Source organism: Haliotis cracherodii, unplaced genomic scaffold (assembly GCF_022045235.1).
Source record: "Haliotis cracherodii isolate W230 unplaced genomic scaffold, xgHalCrac1.p SCAF_13, whole genome shotgun sequence".
NCBI lineage: Eukaryota > Metazoa > Mollusca > Gastropoda > Lepetellida > Haliotidae > Haliotis > Haliotis cracherodii.
Genome location: NW_027266268.1, coordinates 19,455,643 through 19,470,975, shown reverse-complemented (window position 1 = coordinate 19,470,975; position 15,333 = coordinate 19,455,643). Strand labels below are relative to the sequence as shown.

At 41.4% G+C, this 15,333-nt stretch overlaps 1 pseudogene; it reads right to left on the bottom strand.

Moving 5' to 3' along the window:
* Positions 1-3,308: 3,308 nt before the first annotated feature.
* Positions 3,309-15,203, bottom strand: LOC139458504 (uncharacterized; annotated as a pseudogene).
* Between the last annotated feature and the right edge of the window lie 130 nt (positions 15,204-15,333).

Below are 15,333 nucleotides of genomic sequence, written 5' to 3'. Positions count from 1 at the left end.
CCTTTGGTGAAGCCCACGAGCAGGGGTATGGTGTTGCAAAAACCTAGGACTCGGGGATTCGAACCCACGTTCATAGGGACGCATCTCTGCGCAGCGAATTGCGGCGCTTTATATGACTGGGCCACCCGTGCCCCCGTTCACTGAATAAACAAACTTTTTTAGTAATCTTATCATTTACAGCTTATAATTTGTATAGTCATTAAAAGGACAGAGGGTTTGGGATCTCTACTGTAATTTAATATAATAATGTACTACTAATAAGTGCACATGCATTTATATTTACTTGAATCCTACCTTTACCTCTAATTGGATAAAACGTGTTGATCAATGCGGCATATAACAATACCAAAATCCCACCCATTGTCTAACACTTAACAATACATATAGATGTACATGTACGTATACCTAGGCAGATTAAAAATACTAATTTTTGTCTCGATATAAGCATGTTTATGAATCACTATTAATTAGTGATGATGCCAGGTGTTCGCGAAACGGTTCCTCAAAAGGAGAGGGGGCCCGAGCGTATGTATGCTAAAATTGCTCCATAATAACATATTTTGTAGTTTGGTTAAACAAATAGATTAAGATAATATCCTTCTTAGATCAGTGCTTTCATCATTTCAGGAATACAATCTTGTCAAAAACGTATACTAGTAAACGTCAAAATGTTTCTTTCACACGCTTATCAGCGTCAGTTTCGCGGTCATGTGACCGGCCTCTCGTGCAATGGAAAAGCCGTATATCGTGTAAATATCAAAATGTGTCGTAAAAATGTGTAGCTAATTACCGCAGCTATATGTATGTAATTACCCAGCTATATGTAATGTAAGTAACCGAGTCTGATCCTGATCAGTGGTTGATGGCCTACTGTAAAATTTATGGGTCTATGTGCTGCAATCTGATTGGATATAAATCGTTGATAATTTAAATGGGATTCGAACACCCTCCTCCGCAGTGATGACTTAGCATTACCCCACTACCACAAGGTAATAGACGACTAACGGGAACGGGTGGTCAGGCTCGCTGGCTTGGTTGATGCAAGTCATCGTATTCCAATTGATGCTCATGATATCAATCACTAGATTGTCTGGTCCAGACCGCCGTCGTTTAGATGGATTATTAAATAAACAAACAAAACTGCCACAAGTTAATTTTAATATATAAGGTGACCAGACGTGTATCTCATTTGTAAATGTAAAATATAAAACGTCACAACCAGAGACTAACCAGTCTCGATTATCCACCGAAATAGAAATGTCCTTATTCTAAAGCAGTCCGGCCCCATGAAAGCATGTCCTGCTACAGCTGCCACAGATGATGATATACAATCACGTATCAAAGTGACTGTATCGCCAGCTTCCCGTGGATTCTGCTGTCTTTGTTCATGCTGGGGTAAAACTAGACTTGCACAAGTCTCTAAGTCCATAATTAGCAGTTAACATAATCGTTTCTATACAATATAAATAATAAGAACAAGTTGTCCGTACAAGAGACTGGCGTCTTTAAATGTACCGCTTATCTGGAGAGGTGGTAGGGTAGCATAGTGGTTGAAGCGTTCGCTCGACACGCAGAAGACCCGGGTTCGTTTCCCCATGTGGGGTACAATGTGTGAAGCCCATGTCCGGTGTCACCCGCCGTGATATTGCTGGAATAATGCTAAAAAGCGGCGTAAAACCATACTCACTCACTCACTTATCTGGACTTGCCTTTTTGGTGGATTGATTACTACACATCCATGGACTAATGTTTCAGTACAGCCTTTGAGCAAGGCTAGGATAAAACACGCACATGGAAATGGTTCTTCGTGGTGGAGTTTATATTTTCTCAATGAAAGTTCACCCATTTCATGACATGTGATTAACTTAATGTGCCTTTGCATGTGTTTGTGACGGGTACCACCTATGAGGATGGACACGCTTTTCCTTTCGCGAACACCTGGTGTCATCACTATTTGATGGAAATTCAGAAACACATGCTTCCAAATATCGGTTTTATTTCATTACAGACATTCTACTGAAAAACGCATAATATTCAACAACTTTGATACAATCAAATACAAAACATTGCAATATGATGCAAATCACATACAATCCAACATAATCCGACTGAATCCCACACAACACATTACAATCAAAGCAATCTACATACGTAAATACTGACGAGTGGTCAGTCCCACATTGAAAATGTATCCATGTTCGATACAATCCTGGAATCCAAGAGCATAAACCCACGTGACTGTCGACTTCAGGCGAGATTGAACTATTTTCTACAGACATACAATACAAATGATAGAGCCCCCATTTCTCTCGATCATTATTAACAACAACAACATCGTAAACTAAAGTATAACACTATGAATATAGTTTACATGTGTTGAAAGAAACAATTCAAGGTTAACAATCATCAACAATAGTACTACACACGAGTGAGTGAGTATGGTTTTACGCCGTTTTTGGCAATATTCCAGCAATATCACGGCAGGGGGACACCAGAAATGAGCTTCACACATTTTACCCACGTCGGGAATCGAACCCTGGTTTTCGGCGTGACGAGCGAACGCTTTAACCACTAGGCTGCCCGACCGCCCCTTACTACACACGAAGCAATACAGTGTACAGGGGACGCGTGTAAATTGCTCCACGTTAACACTAAGAAAGGTAGTACTTGGACTATTGTATGTCTTGTTCTTGTATTAACGCCACAGACAACAATACGCAAGCTAAGGAGGCATGTAGATAATTGAATCTGGGCCAGACAAACTTGTGATTAATATTATGAGCAACGTTCAATTCTGTCACAGTACAATGACACACAGTCAAGCGAGTCACCGTGCCTGCCACCTGATCAGAAATAGCCGCTTTTTACGGCAAGCCACAAACTGTTGGAACGTATTCCATCGATGTTTATCGAGAATATCATGTTAAACTTAGGCTAGATAATACAACCTTCTGAAACATTATGCGGAGTCAATGCACACTTGGTGATATGAAAAAGTATTTCAGACGCCTCTTCTGTTACCAGGAGGGGCACGCGTACGGATGGCACAATCGGTTTAAACATCATAATTCTCTGTGCAGGGGTACTTCCCTTAGTCGCGCAAGGATCCGCTGATCGTGGTTTTGAATCCCAAATTCGCACTGATTATAAGTTTCACTACGGTGAAATGGTAAGCGTCTACTTTCAACGTACATAAAACTGACACGTCGAGATATAACTGAATACTGTTAGTTGCGGCGTAAAACCCAACTCACTCCCCATTCATTATCAGTGTCGGCCAAACGGACCAGAGCAACCACCTCATCAGCTCAGTAACGTCTCCTGTGTCTTCGATGGGAGCATCGCCTTTCAACTCTTACCGTCTTCCCGATATCTGGAATGAGAATAATGTCATTAATTGCAACAACTATGAATAACAAAAGATATATAAAAGTAACACAACTATAAATCATATCATTATTTGATATTCACACGAGGCTATTCATATTACACATATTGCTACATCTTAGTCTGCCTTTCTTAAATCAGATATTAGCTATTCACATATCTGCCCTGAGAAAATTATTTGGAGAAGTTCTGACAATATTTCACGAGGGATGGATAATCCGTCATTCTGAATACGTTATTCTAGGTATTTGTGTCCACCATATTTATTTTCTAAAGAAAAAGAATAAAAACGATCAATCTATTTTTGGAGCGGCGTCACATTAATCAATGGATGACGGCATCCACACATATTTGCGACAATGCGTTGATAACTATTAAATTAAAATTCCAAATATGGGGTATTTACTCGAAGTACTCATTAACAAAACATACCACATAAGTGATCACGGGTGTCTGTGAATTATCGAAACACTAATCCCATTCTGAAACGTCGCCCGTAACCCTAGAATCGTTTAGCATGTTTAAGAAAATATGCAAACACAAGCGCCGTATGCTTGTGTGTACTTTGTTCACCCGACCTTCACCTAAAAAAATAAGCTGAATTTGTACAACGACTTCACTGTGTGTCACCTTTCACAAAGGTCGTGTTCACTGTTTGTTTGTTTGTTGTTCAACAAATATTCCGGCTAGATGACGGCAGTCTGTAAATAATCGAGTCTGGACCAGACAATACAGTGATTGACGAATTTTCATTCGAGCCCCTCAAGCTAACGCTTTCGGGTCTCGAGATGAATTCCCAAGATGCAAATACTCGATAAAATCCCGGAAATAGACACACACATATTATTTATCTTCTTATTGATAACGCGCACATATTTGTGATCATGGATGTGATATTTGTCCAACTGAATTCTGCGGGTACAAATACCCTATTTTGTGAATGGTGATTTCGTAAAACGTCAAAAGCAGCGATATTTACACTGTACCAAAGAAGTCGTTTACAATAAGTTTGCATTGGCTAATATGGATGCGAATAGTATCGCATATACTAGTATTCGACTTCAAAATGAGGGCTGAATAGCAAGGACACATAGATATGTTATGTCCCTTGGGCATCCAAGGAGTTAAAAGTGGGCTCGTACGAACCGCAATTTTGCTTTTTCCGAAACTTGACCGACTTTCTTTACTTAATTTTTAGATTGACTTTTGTCATTGTTGGCCAGTTTATTCTGGGAAATGCAAGTATCAAACACAAATACATTCAAACTTAATAACGAAACCCCCTTTACCATTTAGAAAGCAGTAGACAACAACGCACATCCCCACCAGCAGGATGCAGGCAATAGATATGACCAGAACTGGAAGAAACAAAAGGATGATACTTAGGAAACACCTACTTAGTTCCACTTAAAATAGGAAACGCTTGCTTCTACATACTACTTGAATACAACACGCTTACGTTTGGTTGATGTTTTAGTACACACGAAGGGGCACGGGTGCCCAGTCGTCTAAGGCGTCGCGATTCGCTGTGCAGAGTTGCGTCCCTTGGGAACGCCAGAAACCTATGATTGTGGGTTCAAATTCCGGTTCGCCCCGATTATGTTTCTAGGTTTGTCAGCACCATACCCGTGCTCGTGGGTTTCACCAAAGTGGTGGACCGGCATCATTTCGGGTTTTCCTCCCACATTAAGCTGCCACGCCGCGATATAACTAGAATACTGTTAAAAGTCGGCGTTAAACCCAACTCACTCACTCACTCAGTAGTACACACGAACTCTTACTTCTAATACATTTACAAATACACATGGTCTTCCTTCATTCGTTTCGTAACTACGATCAGTTGACATTCGTTAATCTGAAGGCTACCTGTCGGATTAACGGGATTCCAACTACTTGAGGGGGCACGGGTGGCCCTGGTGGCGCTACGATCGAGCCAAGGAATTCCAGCCTAGTTCAGCAAGGGTGGAAACTGGGCTTATAAAGCCAGTTAACTCTCTTGCCTCGGGAAGATGCCGTGACAGATACAATGATGAGGCATTTGTTGGCTGTTATCAAGAGCGTTGTGGCCCAGTCGTCTAAGGCGCCGCGATTCGTTGTGCAGAGTTGCGTCCCTTGGGCACGCCAGAAACCTATGATTGTGGGTTCGAATCCTAGTTCGCCCCGATTATGTTTCTAGGTTTGTCAGCACCATACCCGTGCTCGTGGGTTACACCGAAAAGGTAAACGTCTGAGACCTGCATCACTTCGGGCTTTCCTCCCACACATCGCTGACACATCGCGATATAACTGGAATACTGTTCAAAACGGCGTTAAACCCAACTCACTCACTTAACTTAAAACTAATTCTTGCTATTGATTTGTTAATCAAACAGACATTTTGAGCTGATAAGTTAATAGACATACTTGATGAGTTAATCCAATGCACACTTAGTCTTCTTGAGTTAATCCAATGCACACTTAGTGTTCATGAGTTAATCCAATGCACACTAAGTGTTCATGAGTTAATCCGATGCACACTTACTGTTCATTAGTTAATCTAATGCATACTTAGTGTTGATGAGTTAATCCGATGCACACTTACTGTTCATTAGTTAATCTAATGCATACTTAGTGTTGATGAGTTAATCCAATGCACAGTGAGTGTTGATGAGTTAATCCAATGCACACTGAGTGTTGATGAGTTAATCCAATGCACACTTAGTGTTGATGAGTTAATCCAATGCACACTGAGTGTTCATGAGTTAATCCAATGCACACTGAGTGTTGATGAGTTAATCCAATGCACACTTAGTGTTGCTGAGTTAATCCAATGCACACTGAGTGTTGATGAGTTAATCCAATGCACACTGAGTGTTGAAGTGTTAATCATAGGCATACTTAGTGTTGATGAGTTAATCCAATGCACACTGAGTGTTGATGAGTTAATCCAATGCACACTGATTGTTGAAGTGTTAATCATAGGCATACTTAGTGTTGATGAGTTAATCCAATGCACACTGAGTGTTGATGAGTTAATCCAATGCACACTAAGTGTTCATGAGTTAACCAATGATTATTAATCCTGATGTGAGACTTAAATACACAACTTAACTTCAGGACACAGTAAAATAACCACTAAACTATAAAAATATCAAAAAGCATAAAATACAATTCACACTAACGTCTGATGCGTTAATGATACATCCTTATCACGGATGAAATACAAACTTAATTTTGCTAAATTAAGCAAATAAAACACATTATATTCTGAAGTAACAATAAATATTGATGCGTTGATTATATAAATTATGCACTTACTTCTGCTGTGTTAATGAAATACACAATTGTCATAAAAGAAATTTGTACAACATAGACATTAAGATTTGAAGCATTTATCAAATGCACTCTTGCTTCAAATGCATTAACGTATCACACATCCAACCTATTGCTCAAGCATTGAATAACTGCACAATTTCTTTCCATGCAGTGATGATACATGTAGACACTTCACGCGTGTTAGTGAACACACACACTTACGTCTTATGTGCAAATTATACACAAATTTTCTTCTAAGGTTTTAATGGAATGTTACTTCCCACGCTTTTAGGAAATACATACATGCGTTTCATGGGTTTATGAACAGTGTTTTGTCGAGTGACATATAGACTTACTTTTCATGCGTTGAGGAAATGTAGACCTACTTTCGTGCTTTTAGGAAATATAGACATACTTTTCATGCTTTGAGGAAATTTAGACATACTTTTCATGCTTTTAGGAAATTTAGACATACTTTTCATGCTTTTAGGAAATTTAGACATACTTTTCATGCTTTTAGGAAATTTAGACATACTTTTCATGCTTTTAGGAAATTTAGACATACTTTTCAAGCGTTTAGGAAGTACACACTTACTTCTCTGTGGTAGTCTTGTAGTAGTAAAAGCGTTCGCTCATTATGCCTCACATGGGTACAATGTGTGAAGCAAATTTCTGATGGTCCCCGCCGTGATATTGCCGCAAAACCATGTTCACTCGTTTAGGAAATACAAACATACGTTCCATTCATGTAGGCATTACACACTTGCTTTTCATGCGTTAAATGGCACTGACTTTAACACGCGTTTAGTATTTACACACATTTTATCATACGTTTAGGAAACACACACTTACTTTTCATTCTTTTAGGAAACTTAGAACCAGAAGAAGAACCTGATCCAGAAGAAGAACCTGAACCAGAAGGGGAACCTGAGCCAGAAGAAGAACCTGAAAACAGAAGAAGAACATGAAACCAGAAGAAGAACCTGAGCCAGAAGAAGAACCTGAGCCAGAAGGGGAACCTGAAAACAGTAGAAGAACCTGAAAAAAGAAGAAGAACCCGAGCCAGAAGGGGAACCTGGGCCAGAAGAAGAACCTGAAAACAGAAGAACCTGAAACCAGAAGAAGAACCTGAAAACAGAAGAAGAACCTGAAAACAGAAAAAGAACCTGAGCCAGAAGAAGAACCCGAGCCAGAAGAAGAACCTGAAACCAGAAGAAGAACCTGTGCCAGAAGAAGAACCCGAAACCAGAAGAAGAACCCGAGCCAGAAGAAGAACCTGAAACCAGAAGCAGAACCTGAGCCAGAGGAAGAAGTGGCAAGTGACAACCAAAGTGACAACCCAAGAGACAAGTGACAGGCGAAGTGGCAAGTGACAACCAAAGTGAAAAGCCAAGTGACAAGTGACAGGCGAAGTGGCAAGTGACAACCAAAGTGAAAAGCCAAGTGACAAGTGAAGGCGAAGTGGCAAGTGACAACCAAAGTGAAAAGCCAAGTGACAAGTGTCAGGCGAAGTGGCAAGTGACAACCAAAGTGACAACCCAAGAGACAACCTAAGTGACAACCAAAGTGACAACCCTAGTGACAATCAAAGAGAGAAGTGATAACCCAAGTGACAAAATAAGTGACAACCCAAGAGACAGCCCAAGTGACAACCCATGGCAAGCAAAGTGACAACCAAAGTGAGAAAAGAGAACCCAAGTGACAACCAAAGTGAAAACCCAAGTGACCACCCTAGTGACAATCCAAGAGAGAAGTGACAACCCAAGTGACAACATAAGTGACAACCCAAGAGACAACCCAAGTGACAACCCAACCAAAGTGACAACCAAAGTGACAAATGAGAGCCCAAGTGAGAACCCAAGTGAGAACCCAAGTGACAACCCTACTGACAATCCAAGTGACAAGGGACAACCGAAGTGACAACCCATGTTCTCCCGTGGGGATTCCAGGTTTGAACTGTTCCCTACCATGTTGGTCGTAAGGGGCGACCAAATGGATCGGGTGGTCAGGCTTGGTAACAGTGTTGGTGGATGGCATGGATCGTTGCTCACAATATCGATTACTGGATTGTCTGGTCCAGACTGGATTATTTACAGGCCGCAGTTATATAGCTGGAATATGAGGGGTTAAACAAGAAACAATCATCATCAGTGTTCAATTATATTTACATGGTTGTATATAACATGTTCGTATGCCTATGGTAACATGCCTCACGACAATTGTACATTACTTATGCATAGCTCAGCGATACATGTATGTAAAAGGAACAGTCAAACACCGGTACGAACCTGTATCTGAGTAGCCTCGTCTTGGGGGAGAAACTGTGGTTACTCTGATCCTTGGGGGAACTGAAATGAGGGAGTATTTAAAGTTACATTCCAGCAATAGTGAGTGAGTGAGTGAGTTGGGTTAAACGCCGCTTAGAACAGTATTCCAGTTATTTCACGACGTGTCAGCTTAATGTGGGAGGAAAGCAAGAAGTGATGCAGGTCTCATCGACGCATCCAACGAGCACGGATATGGTGCTGACAAACGTGGAAACATTATCAGGGCGAACCGGGATTCGACCCCACAATCATAGGATTTAGGCGTGCCCAAGGGACGCAACTCTGCACAGCGAATTGCGGCGACTCTCTCTCAGCAATATCACTGGTTGGGACTCCAGCAATGGAGCTTCAAACAATACATCATCCCTTCGGCTTGACGAGCAAATGCTTTTACCACAATGGGACCACACATTCCTGGATTTGAAAAGCAGCTGCAACTAAGACTTACCAGTATATCGCTAGATATCTAGGTTGTATGTAGTTCTATTTTCAGAACAAATATTTGTTTTTTACAGTCTTTATTTTAGACATTAATAAGGGGCTTTTAGATGCATGTTATGTGGCCTATACAGGTGGGTATTTACGATCCCACAAGGCGATAAGTCCGTTTTCCTTGTTTAGAAAGGTAAGTTCATTCATTGATTGGCCAGTTGGTTGGTTGGTTGGTTGGTGGGTGGGTTGGTTGATTGGTTTTGTTGGTTGATTGGTTTTGTTTGGTTGGTTGGTTTGATTTAACGCAGCTTTTGACTGTATTCCAGTTCTATGAGGGTGTGTGAGCTTGATGTGTGAGGAGAGCCCGAAATGATGCAGGTCTCAGACGTTTACAACTTTGGACCCAGACTGGACTAAGTTCTATTACTTGTCCATATGAATGTAAACGATAAAATGAAGATTCTGTGTTAGAAACGGTCTTTATAACCAATGCTTGTCTCTCGACTAATCAGTGGTCAGACTCGCGTGTTGTCATTGTATCCCAATTGCTTATGATGTCAACTATCAAATTGTCTGGACTCGATTATTTATCATTTGACTACCCGTTATGTAGCTGGATTATTGCTGAGTGCGGCGTTTACCAAAAAACAAATGTACTCACGGCGGGTAGATATAGCTTGCATTGACAGATTACATCTTCTATAAGGCGGCTCTTTACCTGAATGGAAAGTTACAGTTCCATATAAATTCACCCTGATGGTGTAATTACATAGATGGGAGAAACACATGCTGCATTTGTGACTCCAGCTTTTCTGGTAGATGATATGATGAAATATAAGATAGATCTGATAAATAGTTACATTGAGTGAATATAGCCAAGGCAAGCACGTTTCCTGCCACATCACAGAAGGGGCACTAGGATGTGAGTGAGTGAGTTGGGTTTAACGCCGCTTTTAACAGTTTTCCAGTTATACCGCGGCGTGTCAGCTTAATTTGGGAGGAAAGCCCGAAGTGATGCTTGTCTCAGACGTTTACCACTTTGGTGAAACCCACGAGCACGGGTATCGTGCTGACACACCTAGAAACATAATCGGGGCGAACCGGGTTTCGAACCCACAATCATAGGTTTCTGGCGTGCCCTAGAGACTCAACTCTGCACAGCGAATCGCGGCGCCTTAGACGACTGGGCCACCCGTGTCCCCGGCACTAGGATGGGGTTCACATATTGTATTGTATCAGTAGAAGTATCGAGCCCGAGTCTTCCCGCAACAAGTGAACCGCTAATAATCAAGTTGAAAAGGCGAAACAAACAAAGAATCTCACCTGAGTGTCTTTTGAAATCAACACGGGTTGATAAAAGTAATGAAATTCGAGACTTACAGAAAATCCCGCGTATTTAACTTTAATGGACAAGGTTTCATATATTTGATGCCAAAAGGCTCTCGGGCGACATTCTATTTATCATCCAAAATCAACTTTTCAGTTTCTAAACACTGATAATCTTGAATATGAGAAGTATCGCTTCGGTGACAGGGAGATTGGTAATTGTGACGTCATGATAACCGACGATGTCACAAAAGTCTGCAAAGAACTGTGATGCAATACGGTAAACTACGGTTATAACGAACTCAAAGGGGCTACTAATTTTAGATCGTTATAACCGTAGTTCGTTATAGGGATATGTACAGCATACATAAAGCAAATGGCCGGGTAAATCAAATAATTTCATCACATCCGTCGGTTCGTTATAAGCGAATTCGTTATAAACGTAGTTTACTGTATTTTGTAGCGACATCTCCTTGCTTGATCTCATCCAAGCGATATTTCCTGTTGAAGTCAGTTTGGGATGATAAATGGTATACGTTATAAGAATTGTAACTAGGTTTTACACTGACAACGCGTTAACAAGAGAAGCGGTAGCAGTATCTCACCCCATTTCGTCCATGTCGATTCCGGGTCTAGCGGTAAAAGAAAAAAGAAGACAAGAACTGTACTTTCTAAGTATTACATTGCAATATCAAAAATCGTTTGCTTAGATGAAACACGTTGAATCAAATTTCATTTTCATAAAAAGAGATACGTTAAAGGAAGTTTTTAATATATAATTTCCCGTTATATCACAGCACGTCAAATTAATGTTGTTAGAGTGTAGTGCATGTCCTACATTTTACTGCTTTGGTGAAATAAAAATTGTCAATGCAAGAGAATAACCAGCCTAGATTTTCTGCCGAAACAGATTCCACTTGGCGTAAAGGCCACACAACTGTGGAAATTATTTGAATGAATCACTAAAATCAGTGATGACACCAGGTGTTCGCTAAAAGGTTAAGCACGTCCTGTCCTAGCGCTAGCATCGGCATTCTTTATATAAAAAATTGTATAAAAATGTAAGTATTTGTTGCCTGGCGCAGCACAGAAGTTTTCATGTTTGTACTTACCACCATTCAAACGACAAACAAAGTGCTGTGCTTCACTACAGGTCATGTTTTGCAGAAGATGTGAGTGTGACAACAGCCAGCATTCCTGGTTCTGCACGTTTTCCTTTTCTGAAAGCAGCCTCATTCCCGTCATTATTGTTAAAACAGTCATCTTGACAAATGTTGTAGTGAATGAGTGAGTTTTTGGTATAAAGCTTCTGTCACCTTGGAGGAGTGAGTGAGTGAGTATGGTTTTACACCGCTGTTAGCAATATTCCAGCAATACCACGGCAGGGAAAACCAGAAATGGGTTTCACACATTGTACCCATGTCGGGGCGTCAGTGTCATGACTCATGCACTGGTGCAGGACAGTGAGCGAGGATATCATGCAAACTGCCGGCCAAAGGGCAGTATACACCTATGTTTGATGGTGGCTACAAATGAAACAAACTAGAAATGGTTATTCAATGGTGATGTATTTGATACGGGTATCATGATTGTGTTTTGGACTTAACGTCATTCAAATAGGACAGAGTGAGTGAGTATGGTTTTGCGCCGCTTTTGGCAATATTCCGGCAATATCACGGCGGGGGAAACCAGAAATGGGCTTCACACATTGTACCCATGTCGGGATTCGAACCCGGGTCTTCGGCGTGACGGGCGAACGCTTTAACCACGAGGCTACCCGGCCGCCCCTCACCTTGGATGAAGAAGGCCATAGGCGATGCAGATCTTGGACATTTCGAACTTTGTAGTGAATGAGCTTTGAACAGTATTTCAGTTATATCACAGCCTGTCACCTATACATGGTCCAAATCATGTAGCGCAAACCCACAGGCACGTATATGGTTCAATCAGCCAGGCCAGACGATCCTGACACATCTAAGGGACGCAAGTCCTCACAGTAATGACTGGGCAGTTCGTCCCCATTTCAATGTAACATAACACCTTTCATCGGATGAGTGACACGGAAGTGAGTGACTGAGTGAGTTTGGTTTAACGCCGCTTTTAACAATAGTCCAGTTATATGACGGCGTGTTATCTTAATGTGGGAGAAAAGCCGTAGTGATGCAAGTCTCAGACGTTTACCACTTCGGTGAAACCCACGATCACGGCATACCATGTCATATCATGTACTGTTGCTATCAAACTTATAAAAATAATTTGTGCGAACCGAGATTCAAACCCACAATCACAGGTTCTGGCGTGATCAAGGGATGCAAGTCTTCACAGCGAATCGAGGCGCCTTAGACGACTGGGTCACCCGTGCCCCCGAGTGATACAGGAAACGAAGAAAGAACTGATATAAAATATAACCCACGGTATGTTTTTTATATACCCTACTGCCACACACTAACCTCCCTTTTTCGGAAATGTCGCGATGAAACCACAGCGGCACTCTACAGTTATTACGCAAACATAAGGCATTTATTTCGCGTAGTAACCATTATATTTCCGCAAGGGCACCGCAATCGTTTCGTGGAAGATGAGCGGTGGTGTGCGGAACTGTACGACGATAAAAGAGGTACGTTGTTGTGAGCAGTAGTGTATTTTATACATCTCTTCGTGGAAACTATTTCTTATTGATTGCCAGACGGAAAAAAATCAAGGTCGATAAAGATCTTCACCCCTGTTCCTGTGATCGATCCATATGAGCTGATGTTCCTCCGTGGCCTTCGCCTTGATGTTTAGCCCGTAGGCCTGCTCGAGATCAGACAGGCTGAACATCGCCCCTCCCCCGTCACTGCAGTGTGTGACGGCTGACGGCCAGGACATTCGTTCACAGGAACCTTCAAAGATGATTGGGCCTACGAAACAAGGAATCCAGCTACTTATGGTAACAATAACGATGATTTATAACAAGGATAACATTGTCTTACCTACGCTACTACTACTACTACCACCACTGCTACTACTACTACTACTACTACTACTACTACTACTACTACTACTACTACTATTACTACTACTACTACAACATGTACCACTCAGTACTACCACCTACTTCTACGACTACGTATACAGCCACCACAACAACACCTAGAACAGCAGCAGCAACAACAATAACTACTACTGCTACTACTGCCACTACTACTACTACTACTACTACTACTACTTCTACTACTACTAAAATATTACTGATAAGAAAATATGCAAGAACAAAGTAATACACAACATAACATAAGCTAAGCCTGACCTGGCATGAACAAAAAGAACCTAGCCCCCTCCCAAAAACTTGATTAAACCCAAAGAAATACCCTCCCTCTAAAAAAACACCAAAAAAAACAACAACACAAAAGAAACAAACCCTAAACTCAAAAATCCAAACCCAAGAACAAATAAACAGAAGACACCTAATTCCCACACGAGAAAATGAGGCACAGATTTAAATAGTGGAAATAATAAACGGGTCAACGGGACATACACGTATCTCTTACAACGTAATAGGCGACGGAGAACACCAAGTCTGAAAGTGAAAGTCGCAAATGTCCCGCCGAAACAATAACAACAATGCCATGACTCATGCACTGGTGCAGGACAGTGAGCGACGATATCATGCAAACTGCCGGCCAAAGGGCAGTATACACCCATGTTTGATGGTGGCTACAAATGAAACAAACTAGAAATGGTTGTTCAATGGTGATGTATTTGATACGGGTATCATGATTGTGTTTTGGACATTACGTCATTCAAATAGGACAGAGTGAGTGAGTATGGTTTTACGCCGCTTTTGGCAATATTCCAGCAATATCACGGCGGGGGAAACCAGAAATGGGTTTCACACATTGTACCCATGTCGGGAATCGAACCCTGGTCTTCAGCCTGACGAGCGAACGCTTTAACCACGAGGCTACCTGACCGCCCCCAAATAGGACAGAAATGTGTGTGTGTGTGTCTGTGTGTGTGTGTGTGCTTTATCCTGTTTCCACAGATGGAAATGTACCATACCAAGGATGCAATGGGGGCACGACAAAAGGTGATGAATTAATTTATATTTATCTACTAAAGGACCAACCATATGATATTCTGGGCTGGGTGGGAGCGATTTTATCTAAGGAAATAATGTTGCTATATATTTGTCTTTAATGGGAAACAGGCTCATAGCATTAATAAAAAATATCTGGTTTAATCGCTGTAGTTGAAACTATCTCTATTTTTGAGTGTATGTGTGTGCGTGCGTGCGTGCGTGCGTGTGTGTATGTGAGTGCCTGTGTTACTACTTATGCATATATATATGGGGTAATACTTACCGAAGTTGATACTGCATCCATTCCTCCCCAAAATACACGTCAACACTACAATAGTCGTCCACTGTTTTACGGGGACAGGAGGTGTTCCAACCATGCTTCACCTGGCATCAAGAGCTATACATATGACATGATCTTTATTGATAAATTAATTTCCGTGGTTGCAGCGGTTTGTCATTCGGTAGAAACCACACGGTAAATGTAGTTACACGAGTATTGCCTTGGGT